This window comes from Neodiprion pinetum, chromosome 5 (assembly GCF_021155775.2).
Source record: "Neodiprion pinetum isolate iyNeoPine1 chromosome 5, iyNeoPine1.2, whole genome shotgun sequence".
In the NCBI taxonomy this organism is placed as follows: Eukaryota; Metazoa; Arthropoda; class Insecta; order Hymenoptera; family Diprionidae; genus Neodiprion; species Neodiprion pinetum.
Genome location: NC_060236.1, coordinates 25,207,865 through 25,226,146, shown reverse-complemented (window position 1 = coordinate 25,226,146; position 18,282 = coordinate 25,207,865). Strand labels below are relative to the sequence as shown.

At 37.8% G+C, this 18,282-nt stretch overlaps 1 long non-coding RNA gene across 2 annotated transcripts; it reads right to left on the bottom strand.

Annotated features, from left to right (window-relative positions):
• Window positions 1–5,557: 5,557 nt before the first annotated feature.
• Window positions 5,558–7,378, bottom strand: LOC124219409 (uncharacterized). Of its 2 annotated transcripts, none has more exons than XR_006883379.2 (3): window positions 6,373–7,378; window positions 6,167–6,311; window positions 5,558–6,066 (listed from the first exon to the last, which is right to left on the bottom strand). It is a non-coding gene; the product is annotated as an uncharacterized lncRNA (long non-coding RNA). The 2 variants fall into 2 exon arrangements; XR_006883378.2 differs by having other exon boundaries at window positions 6,495–7,378.
• Window positions 7,379–18,282: the final 10,904 nt, after the last annotated feature.

The window sequence follows — 18,282 nt, the reverse complement described above, 5'->3', positions numbered from 1 at the left end:
ACTCTGATTCGTCACAGCGATTGACTTGTTTAAATTTTGGTTTGGCTTAGCATTTCACGATTGATAAATTCTCTCGTACAGCAGATAACTGAACGGTGAATACGTACGTATAACAGGTAATAAAGTTTTTGTAATGCATATATGTCTCTCCTTATGCTAGTTTAAAAAAATTTTAAACCGAGAAATCTCCTTTGGCTCGTCTAACATTATTTTCTTTCATGTCCGTAATAATTGAAATTTTGAATAACGTTAACTGTGACAGTAAAATTCTAAACCCGATTGTGGGACGAATCTTCTAGTTCTCATACTGCAAGTTATATAATCTGCCGCGAACCGTTAAACAGGCATTCGAATAATTCCAGTTTCACATATACAGTCGGCGCTCTCAATAGGGCCGCGTCCCCTAATCCGTCTCCGAACGTTACCCCCACTCTAGTCTTGTCACGAGATTCGTTGAATTCCGAACTCGCCACTCTCATTGTCAATCGGACCGGGGAGAAGTCGGGATCGTTGAGGTTCCAATAAAATTGCGTTGAAATGGTTTCAACTTTGAAAAGAATGCATTTGTTTTTCGTGGTTATGTATTTTGGTTGAAAATTCGTATTTTTCGGGGAAAGGCTCGAAAAGTACGTTCAAATTTAAAGTACAAATCGCTCAGAAAATGAAAACGACGACATGAAATGAATCTGTAGGCAGCGCGTGGAGGTGGTAACACACCGAGCGGGATTATCTTTCCCTACAGCCCCGAGAGCGGCCCTATTGAGGGCGCCGACTGTATATAGTCATAGGTATCAGACTCAAGCCCAAGGTTCACAGTTTCAATAAAAACTTATTCGAAGGACGAAACACTTGTTCGACGGACGTATACAGTTGCAATAGGCAGATGATATTTCACGAATAAATAGATAGTTGAAACAATATTATAATATTGCGCTGGTACGACTCTTGATGTGACGCATCCTAATGTTTGTACTCAAGGTTCAACGGTGTCAATATATTTTTCGAGTCGCGTGGAAACAGTTATTGTGTTTGTATTTTTCGACGAGACCCATGAAGCGCGGTTATTAATATACCCGAAATTACGGTCGTACGTTGTAATGAATAATTAGTATTATTCATAAAGCGTGGTCCATACGCGTTCCGTGCCAGATTGAAATTCATCTGCATTATTCTCGCAGTTTTGCTCGTTAACGGAATGAAGTTTTTATTAAACAGTTCATCGCAGTTTCTTGACCCTGTTGTTTCTTCTGATCGTGAGTAACGGCCTGACAGAGAAAAGCCATGCAGACTCTGACGGTATGTCTTTGATCGAATAATAGCGTCAGTGTAATCTTCAAATTTCTGATTGTTAGCTAATATTAGCAATTTTTACGAATCCGAGTTCACGGCAACAGCCATCGCAGATAAGCTAACAGCACAGCGTTGCATATTCTTTGTAGAAGGTATATGATTTTTTTTGAACAGTAATCGTTACGTGCTATAATGTAATAATAAATTTAAAAAAAAAACAGTCACGTAACAGTCATTCTTACGCGTTGAGATTAATCAGCACATTTCTAACTCGTTAGTGATCTTGATCCGTTTTGAAAGAGTCGATTTTGTGAAACAGTACACAATGAGCAGTTATGAACAAGCACAATACCGTACGAATGTAGAATACTAATATACGCGTGTATTCTAAAACGTACGTATATTGGATACAACTGGGCGTTGCATTATTCACCTACGGCGCAATGAAACGGCACAATGGTGTCACCGTCACGATTTAAGTCCCTCGACATCTGTCGTCTAAATAATTCTAATTGTCCTGTACAGTATAAATTCCGTTAACATAGTGTTGAGACCGTATGCATAATTAGGTATACCTATGTTTGAAATAATAGGAATCTACATTCACGGTGCGTAGGATCATTTAAACGACTGTCAGATAATGGTCGCGCTGTATTAAATACAGTATTATCATGCTCTCTCGGGCTATAAATACTGTTGTCCAATTATACTTTTACACAGTTTTGCGTCGCAATAACAAAGTTCCCCATCGTCGCGTGAATTATGCAAAATATTTTGTTTTCTTACTTCGAAACTGTGTATAAAAATGGGCACGTCAATATGTGTACACAGCGTCTAACGATGCATAACACAATAGCTATATGTATGTATAAAACCTGTTTTAAAACGCTGACTTTTAAGTTCCGTGAGTATATTTATCTGCAGCTTCGAGGTCGAGATAATGATCTTATAAAAACTATGTGTACGCACATCTATTGCCGATTATCACGGCTAATTAAACTTTTGACAATGGACTATTAGTAGGGCTGACATCAGGCTCCTTGCTTGAAAAAAGTGTCATCAAAGGTTCGCGAAATAGGTGAAAAAGTGGAGTTTACCATGGAGTTGCTTGTGAACAAGATGTTAAATTTCGAATTGACATTAGTCGTCTATTCTTGGTTTTAGTATCATTTTAAGGATTCTTTCAATCTGTTTCATCAAATACACGGCCAGGTATTACGTTAGGCTCGTTAACCTCGTTCTGAATTCTTTCTAACCTACCGTGGCGAGAAAAATTGGACACGGTATATTTTGTCAAGTTCCAAATTCTTAGAAAAATTGTTTATCCGAAATTATTCGTATCCGTTCATAATCGTTCGAAAGTACCTGTGAAATTTCGATAAATTTGTTTCTGACGAAGTGATGTGGAACCTTTCCGAGCGTCAATAGTCTAATTAATCCTACTGCCACTGACATTTAAAATCGAGCTAGTCGTCACGGCTGAAATAAAGTCGATGGACAATTTTTGCGTCATAATCGATCTTGTTTAAAGTAAACCTCGGAATTTACTAACAACTCACTTCTGACAATCTCAGCAGCTCAAATTCCGTAACTGTCTTTCGTGATGCGAAAGATACGTAACGATGTTTTGAACCTGTTTGAAGTAATAATGGACAGAAAATGATATACCGCTTAGTGAACGATGTGTCAGATATTATAATCAGGTGTCTTGAATAGTTCGAGTGTCAAATGTACGGGATGGAAAAACGTTTATCTCTCTCTATAATGTAGATATATGTTGTCTAAATTACAAAATATTTAACAATGGTTTTCGAACCGAACCGGAATATGAAGATGGGGCCCAGCTGTCATTGTCAATGATGAAAATCTGATTGTGACTCGCCCTATTTTTCACCGACGTTTATACAATTCAGTGCCGCAATCGAATACGGCATATATTCAACGTCAATACGTATTTGCACCATCTTTGCCGGTTCTCATAAAATAATAATAAAGTTGCGACGAAGTTGTAACACGTTATGACGTAGGTGTTGGTAAGGTGTAGGCAGACAATCCACACTTGGCTGTGAATTGCGAAGTGTACACTTCTTTGTATTTTCATCTAGGAAACCATCACCATGCCTGCAAGTATTGCCAATTGTACGACTAAACGGTTTAAGATCGTAACGTCTGACCTTATCGCGGAGTTTAATCCTGTTTACAAGCGGATAATTATAAACGTGTGCGGCGCAAATCGCTAAAAAAAATGATGCAACGATTCGAATTATTATACACGGCACTGATGTGAGTGCGCAGCGATCAGTCAAGACGTCGATTTAGTAAATTGGAGGCAATTTCAACATGTGATGCAAAATTAATAAGATAATCCTTGCCGATATAACACAACGGAGAAAAGGCTATAATAAAAATACTCATTTCTTCATGTTGAAAATATTATTCGAATTAACCGGCACAGTTTAAAAGTTGGAAAAAACGAAGCTCGTCGCCTAGTTTGAAAAATATCTCCGCAGTTGACGGTTTAATGTTCGAGTTTTGCCGTCTATATTTAATTGACTGTAACTAATCAACGAAAGAGACAAACAGACGGCTCGCCGGCGTTTGCAGTTTCAGTGTTGATAAAAATTTAAAATACTGGGATTTCGGGGATACAACATCGTCAATCTCGTCTAATTAAATAGCTATCCATTGATTGAACATCGATATAGGATGTAACGTTTATATTCACGTTCTTAACGATTAACGGTATTCATATAACGCGAGCATGTTTTACACGTTTTTTCATGCGTGTTTTCTGTACACAAAGTACTCGTTTCTAGAACGGTCGAGTCAGTCTGTGAATGCGCATGCGCGGAGTACTGAAAAGACCATTTTTCAGTCCTAGAAGTTGAAAGTGATCTTTTCTGTACTGCGCGCATGCGCTGTCGCGAATAAATTTGACATTACGCGAATCTAACCACAATTGCGTAAAAAAACGCGTAACATAGTCTTGTTACGTAATGAATCGTGTGCAACAAGGAGTCAACGGTCTTTTCGCCTCGCGCATTTGCAATATTTGTCTTCGACTCGTATGCGTTCTCACCTACGACTGATTATTGCAAACTTACACTCGGCCCAAAAAGACCGAGTTTTCCTCATTGTTACACAATATACTGTTCTACAAAAACGAGCGAATGAAAGTAGCGGTTATACACGTCACGGGCACCTAGCCAAGTATTTTTTCTTCCTCCTTTACTATATTCTACCCCTAATTGCAAGGCAGTGAGAATCGACAGTGTCAGACCAGAGATTCGGGGGATTGATAAAAAGAACTTAGATTCCGTAAACTACGGGATTATAGCTATTGTTCATTGATTTATTCTTCGTTCGAATATCATGAGTAAGGTACTTTCCGCATGCACCGAGATCTCAAGTGAATTCTAAAATATGTTAGAATAATGAGAATATGTAAATGACGTGACGGTGAGGCCGTAAATCATACATTCGAAAAGATTGAAAGTGACATAATAGTCTACACTATACGTGCATTATCTTAAATCAATTTATACTTCTTACAAGCGATTGTTATCGGTTCATCAATGCTGTGTGGGGCAGTTCGTTCATAGAAATGAATGGTGGTATCTTTGAACGACTTGAGTTCATTGAGCGCATTGTCGGTTAGACGTTATAATCTTCGGAAATCATAAATTATATAATATTGATGATTTCGAGAAGCAGGATTTTATTCGAAACACCACACAAGCGAAAATTCTACGCAGTTCCTACATCCAGTATAATTTTCGTCAAAACCAGAACTGAGAAACTCTTATAGCCTACTTCTTTTTCATCAACTTTGACCCCATTAGGGTATAAGGTGTGATATGGATTTTTTAACGTCAACGTAGCTCGGTTGGTGATTTTTTTTTTTTATTTTTTATGTGCGAGAATCTGGTGCTCTGATTATCAGGGGGCAACTTCATGGATGCATAACTTGTATAATTCAGTGGTACACGCAGAGAAGAAAGTATTACGGTGGAGTCTTGACGCAGTCCCGATTTCCTAAGTTACCCTAGACTCTTTATACGTTTCCTCAGCGCCAGCACCCATAAAGCGTGAGTAAATGGTGATTTACGACTGCAGTCAGTGTGAAATAAGAAAATAAAGAGGAGTAAGAAGAAGCGTAGAAAATGAAAGAAGTTGAGGTATAGTAGGAGAGAGCGAGAAAAAATCGCAGTGGCAATACATATATTTTTTTTAACTAATAAGAAGATTTGAATCGCCAGCAAAAAAACATCCCGTTATCGTTTTATCGATTGGATTATTTTCAATAGCATTGTTCGATTGATTGATCACAGCTTGTGATTCTGTCGGATATAATAATATATTTTCAACGCAAAGTCCATTTACGCAACGATTAAGCATAATGGTTTTATATTTGCAGTGCACAAAAGATTGATAATAATAATTGCTGAATTTCCTGATTCCCTTATCGTCTCCTGATGCGCGCCAGACAAGATTTGATATACACCAAGATTAATATGCAAAAATATGGCTCGTTGAAGTAGACTCTTGACTAATCTCTCAAGTGATACAGGTATTCAGAACTTTTTATTTCTTTTTTCAACCCGACTGATCGATGCGTCGCGTCTAACCGCCCTCTTCATTGGATACACTTTGCGACAGTGATTCTGAGACGAGTGATTTGTTCGTCAAGCCGGTTACGTTGGCAATGGAGAATCAGCCCGCAGCGCCACCAGCGGACAGCCGGTGAAACAGGCATCTTCGTAAACACAACGTAACCTAACAATACAAAATTCAAATGAGTTGTTTTACATTTACCAAGAGCCTTACATAAAATAACGTAAGAATACAAAATTCAAATAGGTTATGTTATATTTACGATAATTGAGTCCGTTTCGTGGCCGGCCGGAGGTGGCGCTGCGGGCTAATTCTCCATTGCCAACATAACTGATTTGCCAAAAAGTTATCCGTCTAAGAATCACTGTTCCGAACTGTACACGTACACGCGCAGTAGCGAACGTCATCTGAAAGTTGTAAATTTTTCAAGCAAGTATAAACGGTTTATACACCTAAACATGTACATACGATTCGTACGTGACATCTGTACAATATCAGCTGTGAACCACGTGAAGAATTTTTCCGCTGTTATAATTAAATGAGCGCTACGCTAATGCTAGGCGTGATAGTGTCACTAAGTGCTAACTTACTTCTGTCGGGATCTACTTCGGTGTATTACATACTTGACATACAGGTATACTTTGCTCTCAGGATTCTACGATCGCTGATGCGAAACGTTGAAACGTTGGAGGCTGATTTCTCGCTTCTGTGCGACATTATAACTCAGCTTGCAGAATTTTTAGTCGTGAAATTTTGTTCGAAGATCGCGGAGGACGGTATAATCCAGACTTCTCGAAAACATCAGAATTAACATAAAATGACGTCGTTGATCGACCATAGTTGTCAAGTAACTATTCCCACGGTTGTAAATAACTGTGAGTAAAGATAACTGGGATTTTTATGACTGTATAACGGATTGTATAATTTGCGAGAAACATCGCTGTTTCAGAATCAATCCTTTCACTAGCGGTTGGCACGTAAAATGCGCCATGTGCGTATTTCTCTGCGCAGTACAAGGTATACCTATAATATAATCGTGGGGGGAGTGTCAAGAAACTCGGAAACAGGTTCAGGGACAATGTTCGTGCGATGTATGCAAAACTCAAATATAATTAATGCGCGTCTTATTTTTCACTGTAAATCTCGACGTTTGTCAATTATCCGATCTCGCGGCTCGTGGATTCATGCTTAGGTATACTCTTCAAACTCAACTTGCACGCCGTTAAAAATATCCGAAAACTCGATTTGGTCTCACGCAACTTTCACGAATCACCGCTAGGAGCACAAGGATATCTTATCAAAGGCTTCGACAATCGAAGGATCGAGTACCTGCTGTGATTTCGAGACCTACATTAAGACTGAAAATACCCGAAACTGTACAATCCGTCTCGATTGAATTGGCTGGAAGAAGGTGTTTAAAATCTTCTTTGCTGCGTCAAACGGTGAAAACTTGGTATTACTGATGATTAAACATAATATGGCTTGTGCCGTGATTCACAATTACTGCTCGCGGTGTAGATCGTGTGTCGCTTTACTGTTATCATTATTATTATTATACTTTATTTGCTAATATTGACAGTGTGCGTATAGTCATGCCGTTGCAGAAGAATTACTTCTCTCAATGATCATAAGCGTTGGTGATTATTGATAGTAGTACTATTTTTACGAAGCCTCGAGTTTTTACTACAGCTGTGATAATGGTGTGAAATCTGCGATCAGTCAACCTTGTAAAATTTCGCTGACTTAATCGAAAAATGTCCCGAGTCTTGATCCAATCTGATGATAATTCCCCGCGGTCGTTCAATTGTATTTATAAAAATTAAGCCCCGTACAAGAACGTTTATATAATACGAATGAAACGTATTTGCTGATATAACGCATGTGAAAAATGTTGTAAGACTTTTACAACGAAAAAAAGAAATAAACTTCGCGTAACTTGTTGAAAGCACGAATAAATTGATTAATACCTTTGGCCTTTGATGACGGATGGTGCGAGCAGTTTTAAAACTTCTGCAATTAATTATCCGTATGATGATATTTAGGTAAAATACATACGATGAATAATTATACATCGATAATTTTAGTCGCTATGACGCACAACTTGCAATATATGCATGCACGAGTTGTATTATTGTTTATGTTACTGCCACTTTTTTTTATTTTTTTGTTGCAAATATTGATATTACACGATAGCTGCATTGAACAAATAGTGTGTACCTTGTTTGTTGTACCGTTCGAATATAGATATGTTATGTCTGTTATCGTCCAGGTTGCGCGAAACAACAACAAGAGTAAACGAATAATAATACAAAATACTTTCCTCGTTGATGCGGATGATCGCTTCGTGCATGTCGGAACGACATTAACAGTAGATTTTCAAAAGAAAAAGAAAACACGTGGCATTACCGATCAGCGGGATGTAACAACGCTCTCTAGTATTTTTACAATCGTCACTATAGCGTATAATAATACGCATGTAAATTCGATAGCTTGAATGGTGGTTACATGCCGAATGTGTTCTTGGAATTGATCGATTTATCGATTTTTGGAAACCAATAATTCCGGTAATAAAATATAAGTGACTGGAAACGATGTTGCCTCGTTGAGGGAAAAAAAGACTGTAAGATAAAGTTAATATCAAGATTCGAAACTCGCTAGTGACGGAGAAAAAAAAAAACCACAAAATATCTCGCTGTTTCTCCTTTCGCCAAATCCCTTGACGCAGCTCTTCCCATCATCGACGAACATCTTTTTCTTTCGGCTTGCACCGAACAGATCGATCCGCGTTCTCCGAAGTTTGCAGGATTTACAAACATTTCCCAGGAGATCTCTCCGCGCTTCTGGCTGTGAGCCTGCACTCCTGGAGTTTACGCCAACGTTGCAAAATACCTATATCTGATCTGAGATTTAGCAAAGCCGTAGATGACAGTCACCCAGGAAATACACGCCGCCGTGACAATTGGCAAACGACGCATACACGGTAATTACACTTATGCATGTGTTGAAAACGTCATATAGTACTCGACTTTTAAACTACAGACTTGTGAATAAGAAATATTCTTCCGCGTATCTTTTTATATCAGGTACCTCTATTCGACACACGCAAATCAGATATTTTTCTCACTTCGTTCCTTCGGAGACGTTAAAACATATTACATTATACTTATTGTACGTGTAATATTACTCAATTTGACTTATCGCTTTCATGAAAATAACTTGTGGTTTTCTCTCTCTCCATCCCTGCCAAAATTGAATTCCAGTTGTTCACGTCGGTTGTTATAGAAAAAGACTTCCAACACACCTCGAGTCTTGATTGACGAATAAAAACTTGGCTATTAATTCGTGACCCGCGTTCCGAAACCATCGCTTCTGCGCCGACCTCTAACCCACGTAAAATCTGTACAAATATCGTCTATCACATACGACACATACATACGTGTACGTGTACCGTATGCATGCGAAGGAAAAAACCTCGGTCTCTCGCGTCAATGAACTGATATCGCAGCAAGTCTTATTATATAACAATCAGCATTGTTACCTTCGCTGGTTTTTTCCTTCCTTCTTTCTCCGTCAACTCATCACGCTTGGGCGTCTCGAGGTGTTACAAGATAACGGCCCTGCAGATATGCCAAGAACTCTTTGTAGTACCGGATATTTATCATCTATTATACCTATATTAAAGAAATAAATCTGCCAATTCTTAGCTACCGATTGTGGTACACGTGCCGTAGTAAACACTCATGTGTAATATATGAATCCTTCTCTTCCTCTCTTCTCTCCTCTCCGTAAAATTCGCATGGTAACCGTTTTACGAGGTGGCCGGTGAGTCAGTTGGCTCCGAATCGTGACCATTGCCACGGTCAGCCGTGTGGCGTAAAGAAAAAAGGAATAGATGAAAAAAAAAAAAGAAAAAAAAAAACAAAGAGATATCAAAGAGCCGTGGTCCATTACTGATCGTTCGTGATTGCTGTAATGGCGTTGATGTTGAGCAACGTGAGGCAAAAAGTTAGCACAGCAAATCTCTCGATAGAGTATAAGAATCGTTCCTTTTTGTCATCGTTATTATCATTATCACTATCATTATTATTATTATTATTATTATTATTATTATTATTATTATTATTATTATTATTATTATTATTATTATTATTATTATTATTATTATTATTATTATTATTATTATTATTATTATTATTATTATTATCGTTGCTGTTCCATACAAGGAAATCGATTTTGTCGCTAATTGTAGAGGTATGGTGATATCAGCGGTCTACGCAGCTCCTCGAATCGCCTACCGGTCAACTTTTCCACAATTACCAAATGATCGTCCGGATTCTCAGAACTTTGTGAGATCTCATCATCAAGCATATAGGCATATTAGGTATTGGCTATAACGTGCAGGTGTCATTACTATACAGCGTACACCTCATACATCCGTATCGACAATGAGGAATGAATGAACGTTAAAGGATGTAACAGTTATGACTCGGTCCCCTGGTGAAAGTAATTTCTTCGTCAAACTGCAATAAAGTGCAGTTCGTTGAAAATTGCAGGAAATATTCGAACATCGTAGGAAATTGTCTAAAAGTGTGGAACATTCTGGAAAATCGTCGAATATCGTTGTATTTTACACTGAACATTACAAATTTCTACCAAAAGTTGTAAAAATCTATTATTTTCTATAAAACATGATTACAATTTCCGACAGGGAGAAAATAGATTTATTTTGTAGAAACTCGTGAAATTTCGTAATAAAAATGAAATATGAAATATAATTACAGTTTCAGACCCGGGCACCGTAAATTTTTTTTGTAGTAGTATTCTTAGAATTTTGTTGAATAGTACAACTTTTTATGAACCCCACGAATTTTTAAACCACCGTTAGATGTCGTGTCTATCTCACAGGGAAACCTTATGGCTGAGAATTTGAGTATACCCATCAGAATTTGGATCTACACTCGACGACTGATCTACTAATCTTTCGAGTGTGATCCAAACGGATTTAGAAAATCTGTCACACGTTATTGATTTCACCTTGATAGGCGAATCTTATGAAAAAACTTAACAATTTATATTTTTCTAAACCAGGAATTTCACGATATTCTACAACAACTTGTATCCATTTCAAAATTTAAATCTCAGCCATTTTCTATATAATTATCTATAAAATACGACGATAATTTGTGAAAAATTCTGATACTACTATGTTTCACAAAAAAATACGATAACCTACTAAAAATTCTACGTCAGAACTACGAAAGTCCAAATTCCGCTACTTGATTGTAAAATCAAATTCGCAGTTAGGCGTCGAAATTATTTCCACCAGGGGGTGCTCAAGACGTTATATTCGGGTTCATCTCACCTCCATGGGTCGTGCGAGATCTGCTCATTGCACAATGTTACTTTATACCGTGCGAAACGATTGGTCAGAGTCAAGGTACCTTATACGTTGGCCTAGGAAACCCAGTGACGCGTTTCCTGGTAAGATTCAGCCGTACGTGACCCTGCTCCAAAGATCAGATGTGACGTAGACGATCTCCAGACGGGCGCAGCTGGGAATGAAAAAAAAAAAAAAGTGATACCACATACATGGAACGGTAAGTTGACTGCGAAGATTGCCCTCGACCTTGACACAGCTTGACGCCCTCCGTCGATTCGGGATTCCGTAGGTAATTAGTATTTCGGTATAGCCGTATAGGACGACATGAAGCAGTATAAGGTCCTGTTCTGGGGGTGAATTTCCCTGCTGTAAGACCAACGGAAATTTCCTATAACATTTCTGTACCTTAGGTATTCGTATCTTTGCGCAGGCACGATTTTAGCAGCTTGCACTGCCCGTCGAAAGTGCACTGAGAGAAATTTTTAGTTCCGATTACCGCTCAGTCCTTAACTATTTTCATTTTTTACCACAATCGAAAAATATTGTTCCAGATAGAAAATGAAAATTAGTTTTCTAGCTGTTGTCGGAAAGTCTGGTATCCGTTACTATTCTTTATCATTACGATCACTGTTGCTATATTTTCTTGCAACTGTTGCGAAAATTTAACGCTCGTGCAACGATAAATTGACGTTAAAGCTTCGTTTAACTAAAAAAAGTAGAGTAAACCGAACAAACTGATATCGCGTTGCAATTACCAAAAAAGGATCGACAATAGCGGAAAATGGTTAGGCGTACCTCGTTTTTCCTAATTCCGACAATGTTGAAACAGTTTTTTTTAACGATATCTGTTTTACTGAATTTTTCTACTTACTGTAACAAATGAAATTTTTCTCATTGTGAGCACTGTGCTGCCTGTAATACGGACACGGGTATCACGTGGTGGCCACATTTCAGTTCCGTATAATACTGGGCGTAATTCATGAATGACCGACCAGCTACTACGGTTCGGATTACGTGGCGCAGATAAGCGGAATCTATTTTTATCACTTTCAAGATTCGCAGACATCTATTGTTTTATAGTCTGTACCACACATTCGTCGCGACGGGTCGTATCACTCAGACACCTTGCAATCTTCGACTCCATCGTAACCAATATTTTGCAATCAATCGTCGTACTTCGACAGGTCCTCGAAATCACGTGTCCGAATCATTCCGATCACTGGAGATATAAAATTAGAATGTCGGACATGAATATTATTGAATATGAAACGTCAAGATTCGTCGTATTTATGTAGGTTATACCTACCTGTATAACATTTGTTTCACACTAGAATCGTATCGCTGTTTTAAATGAATAGTACATTGTGTAACGAGGAGGAAAACTCGGTCTTTTCGGACCGAGTGTAAGTTTGCAATATGAGTCGTAGGTGAGAACGCATACAAGCCGAAGACAAATATTGCAAATGCGCGAGGCGAAAAGACCGTTAACTCCTTGTTGCACACGATTCTTTACGTAACAAGAGTATGTTACGCGTTTTTCACAAAATTGAGGTTAGGGTCGCGTAATGTCAAATTTATTCGCGGCAGCGCATGCGCGCAGTACAGAAAACATCACTTTCAACTTCTAGGACTGAAAAATGGTCTTTTCAGTACTCCGCGCATGCGCATTCGCAGACTGACTCGACCGTTCTAGAAACGAGTACTTTGTGTACGGAAAACACGCGTGAAAAAACGCGTAAAACATGCTCGCGTTACATAAAGTCACCTTATTGACTCTTGTTTCAAAATTACACGAAAGTATGGACGGGTTGGACGCACAAAATGTTCGCCGAATCTCGGATGAGACACACGATGCATGGTCATTTTATGACGATTAGTAGACGCGCGTAATTGCCTCGGGGATAATTCGTTCGTTGCACTTACGATACTGCAGGTCATCAGGCAGTGAAGAATGAATCGTGAATCGCTGACGTCATATAATATTACCACGAATTGGGCACGCCGGTTCGTAATCCGAAGCCGTGCTAATGACGCATATTTTTCAGCCGAGAAAGTTAACTTTTTCAATGAAATTTCGTGCCTAAGCTATGAATACACGCTGCAATATCTTTCCGACTACGTCCTCGGCCGATCGTTCGAACTTTTAAAATCATTATCAGCGTTATTCATGAACGGCGTTGAAGTCCTCAAAGACTTTGTGTCGACAGTTGATTTCGTGGTGATAAGAAAAAAAAAAATAGTAAATAAAATAACGAAGAAACTACAAAACACTTAGGAAACTCGTTTGTAAGTAATTTATCTTGAAAACAGATCGTGTGACGTACGCAATCAAACGAGATCCTCTTCCATAACAATTATTGTAGCAGGAGCTTTGAAACCTCTATAATATTTTTCATTCATTCCCCAAGAATGGGTATTATCTATTATTTGAACAAATTGACGTTTGTACTAATCGATCTAACATCGCATGTTCTGCACTTGGTGAAAAATAATGCCACACTTTGCATTACAATGGTAATTCTTGAACGCGAAATTATCTGGTCGTTCAGTTTGTCATACGCGAGTTTTGTTCGGAAAATCTTTATTACACGCTGACTCATTGTCAGGTTAAAATTAAAAACAATCGAAAATCATTCGACAAAGAGACCGCGGTGCATAATCGAATAAATTACGTATCGGACGACTGCGAGCCACTGTTCCCTTGTTTATTTAAAAAAAAAATTTAATCAGCTGTAAAAACTCAAAATCGCCGGCTGTGTTTGAAACGGACGTGAAATTTCTGTTTATTTGCATACGGACGTATTTTGAAAATAGACGTGGTGTCATTCTAAGAATAATTCTAAAAATATAAGTCATTGTATGTCGAAAATAAAATTTCTTGAAACTCGATCGTTCTTGACGTCTTTGATAAATTGCCGCGTACAATTCGCCACATATAATACCTATTGTTATAATTATTTTATCTATGAAGTGCCACTTGAGGCCTAACTTCGATCGTTATCGACTAGCAATAAATCGCTTCACCCATGTCTAAAAGTATACTTAGTAAATACCCTGCAGCAATGATGAAATATTCCGATGTATGAAATACACTGTATTCAGACCCGGCAAACGGTTTCATTTTTGACGTGACGTCATTGCTCGTCTGACGTAACACGGTGACGTTGCGCTGGCTAATCTTAGTTTTAACCAGCGTGTTCTCAATCCTGCGAATTGATAAGGTAAAATACTTGCATATTTCAGCGACGTGATTTATCATTTGAGGAAAGAACATTAATATTCCGTTGAATTCTCTTTAAGGTCAGCAGAAAGTACGATTGAAACCTTGTACGAAAATTGTAAGTATCACTATCCTATATATCGTATACAAAACACTGCGAACATAATTATACCCTTGATAAATTAGTTGTAAAAAATTTCTCACCATCTGCGCGATAGCGATCGTTATCCGGTGAATATAAACGATTTATAACTCGTATCGTATGCCCCTTTTAACATTGTCATACGTAAAAACATTGCGCTGTCAGTTATAATTATACATTGGTATGGATATAAAGTATAACGTATATGTATCATCTATTATATTTATTAACAAACAACACATTTTATCGACTGACCATCCGACGCTCGGAGGTTATTAGAGTCGATAGGTCTGCCTTATAATACCCAAGTCTAAGGCATCGTCATTATCGGAAAACGACGACGGCTGCGAAGCACTCCAATCAACGTGACGAAGAAAAAATTCTTGTATACATACGTACAAAAATATACGTATGGGGAATTCCATTCGAACCTGACCTCGCCATACCAGATTTTGTTTAAAACATTTTTTAATATTGTCCCAACTCTGATAGAGTACCCCGAACTTTTTCACTTGTTTTTTATTCAGCTGCTCAATTATTTTTAAATATATTTGGAACTGTATTTTCTGTTCCAAACATTTCAACACCGGGTTCGTGATGGCGTGAGGTTTTTTTCATTTTGTTTTTAGCTCTTTCAATTATTTTGATCAACTGAAACATGGTTTGAACGGTCTGATAATTCCCATTTACATCTAAATTCCCGAAAAATCGTCGTAACTTATATTTTTCACTTGGAACATTTCTAGACCGGTTCGATTATGGAGCCATTCTTGTCTATTTTTTTTTGGCACGTTCAGTTTTTTTTTCATCATCTTCATAACGAAACCGGTCAAGAAATGTTCCAAGTGAAAAATACAAGTTTTGAGAATTTTCAGACCGTTTAAACGTTATTTTAGTTGAGCAATAAAATTAAGAGGGCAAAAAATAAAAAAATCAGCCGATCGTGTTTACAGTTTTTAAGAATATCCAGAGATTTTTCTAAAACGGTCCATTTCAAAATTACTCAGAATATTTAAAAATAATTAACTATCTGAGTAAAAATTCTGAAAAAATTCAGGGTACTCTTTTACAGTTGGGAGAGTTGCAGAAATTTTCTTAAACAAAATCGTCAATGGCGGGAGTCAGACGTTGGTTGCATTCGCATGGAATTCCCCATATATATGTTAGACTGGAGGATCGCCAACTTATCGCAATTACTGAAAACGACGATTATTACTCAACGAAAGCATGTAGGATGTGTCGAAATTATCACTGTACACAAAGCGTCCATCGGTGAACGAATTAGCGTACCTCGGTTCGAAGGCTGGAGATTGTTTTCCATAATGCATGTGCCTATTGCTTTACCGATGTGTATTGTGTAGGTGCTTTAACCCTCATCGCCGGAAGCGGAAGTCACTTTGGCATATGTATCACGTATGTGTATCGATCAGTTTTTTCGATCAAGATTATTACTGCACGCCTTTCACCTCTAAACAAGGATATTATGATCTTTCCGCCACGCTATACGGATCGGCCAGGCAAACGTTTAATACGATTCAATATTCACTGCCCGAAATTAGGTAGATACATCTGAAATTTTCTCATTCATCGCTCATACAGAGATCGATTTTTTAAACGTACATACAGAAATAGACGAGTTTATATAGGTTAATTTGCAACTTGAGTAAAAAAATCATTTCATCGATTCGCTATACCCTCCTTTTTTTCAAATTTCAATTTCAAAAAAATTGTAATGAATTTTGGAATTTTGATTTTTTTTAAATCTCGAAAAAATCTCTGTACAACGTTCGATCTTCCCATCAAATTTTGGTTCTAGAATAGACATTTTTACCAGAGTTATTACAGATATATTTTCACAAGTCATATTTGGCGTAATAATATATGTATAAAACTACAACGACGCAAGGTTGAGGACTGATATTTTATTTTTTTTATCGTTAATACGTCGCCAACCGATTGATCTATCGTGAAAAGTTTGATCGGCAGTAACAATAAGCTGTCATACAAATATACGTTTATCTCTATCGCAAGATTGTTGACCGGGAGTGTATAGCGTCTAAATTTCCGCTGCTGTATGAAATCTCGAAGAATGTCACGTGCAAAATATACCGATAGCGACGATGATTGAGATTTCGCTCGAATCTGTTCAAGGATATCATATTTCCTACAGAGATTTGGCAATGATAATTACACATAAGTGTGTATACGTAGGCATATTATCTGGGGCACACATGTTGGGTATATAAATAAATACAGTATAATATGATGTAATAAAGACGAGTCGAAACGTCGAGATTCTCCCCCACGCAGTTCTACGCATGGTATACTTGTAGTATAATCTCACCGATATTGCGTCTACGTTGAATGGCCAGTTCCGATTGATCCTTTGATGAAGTTCATTACCCGAAATCTGCACCGGCAGCCGCTACGCCTGATACCCGATTGCTAATTACCGCGGCATATTCTCTGATCAAGGCGATTAAACTACGCCTTCTCATTCTCCCACCGAATTTGTACCATGGTATTTATACCCATCGATATTTAAGCGTGACAGGTAAAGCCTTATATCAGCGTCGTTTAATCCGTGAAACAGGCCAATCGTATCTTTGTAGTATACGTCATAATTACATTGTAGATGATGATGCAACTTTATCAATCGTTTCCAATTTTCGTTTCGATCGGATTTTTTCAATTCGACATTGATCTTGTCCGATTAATGACAGGTAATACTGAAAATTCATCGTTCTAAGAAAAACCAGTTTCTTGTACGGTTCATGATTCGAGTTATAAGAATTGTTCGTATTCCCCAATCAGAAATACGTAATAAGGATGATTATGAGAATTGATTGTACCGTATATGCTCTACAGTCGATTCACAGAATCTTCTCGCGTCTGTTCACATATGCTTGTCACATACTTTCGTATAAAAATTTCTTTTCTTCTTAGCCAGAGTTCGTGAATTCACCATAAATAAAAAAAAAAAGCGCGTCCTAAAGTCAAAACGTACGTTGCCAATAATAATAATTTAACGTTATATTTTAAAAGTCTACGTAAGACGTGTTACCTACTTTCCTAAATTAGATGTGTCCCCAAGTAAACGTACAAAAAGAAAGAAAGAAAGAAAAAACATTCGTAAAACATTTTGTCGGAAATCCGAATTTCAGCTTGTTCAATTTTTTATTTTTTTTATTTTTCAAACATTGCGCCGAGAGACTCGCTCACAGTGTTGTTCGATGCGCGCGATGTTTTATTTAAATAAAACAATACCCGGATAAAGTTCGACGGTAAATGAAAAATAAAAATCAACCCTCAATTGCGACGACAATTCTATCTTACACACGTAACTTCATGCAGCACGGAATTACACGCGGATCATCGTCCGTATTACGTATCGTGTACATAACTGTACGTGTGCATGGTGAAAATCGATGGAGTTGAAGGGAACTAGAGGTAAAAAGAAAAAGAGACGGGCACAGAATTAGGGGAGAAATGAAAGAAAAGAGAAAAATTTTACAGATGGATATCAGCTGTCGAGAGTCGTGAGGAATGAGGCTGAGAAGAAGGGCGCGTAATCGGAGTAACGAAATTATCATTAAAGATACGTAATTATACATATATATATATATAAGCTACGCT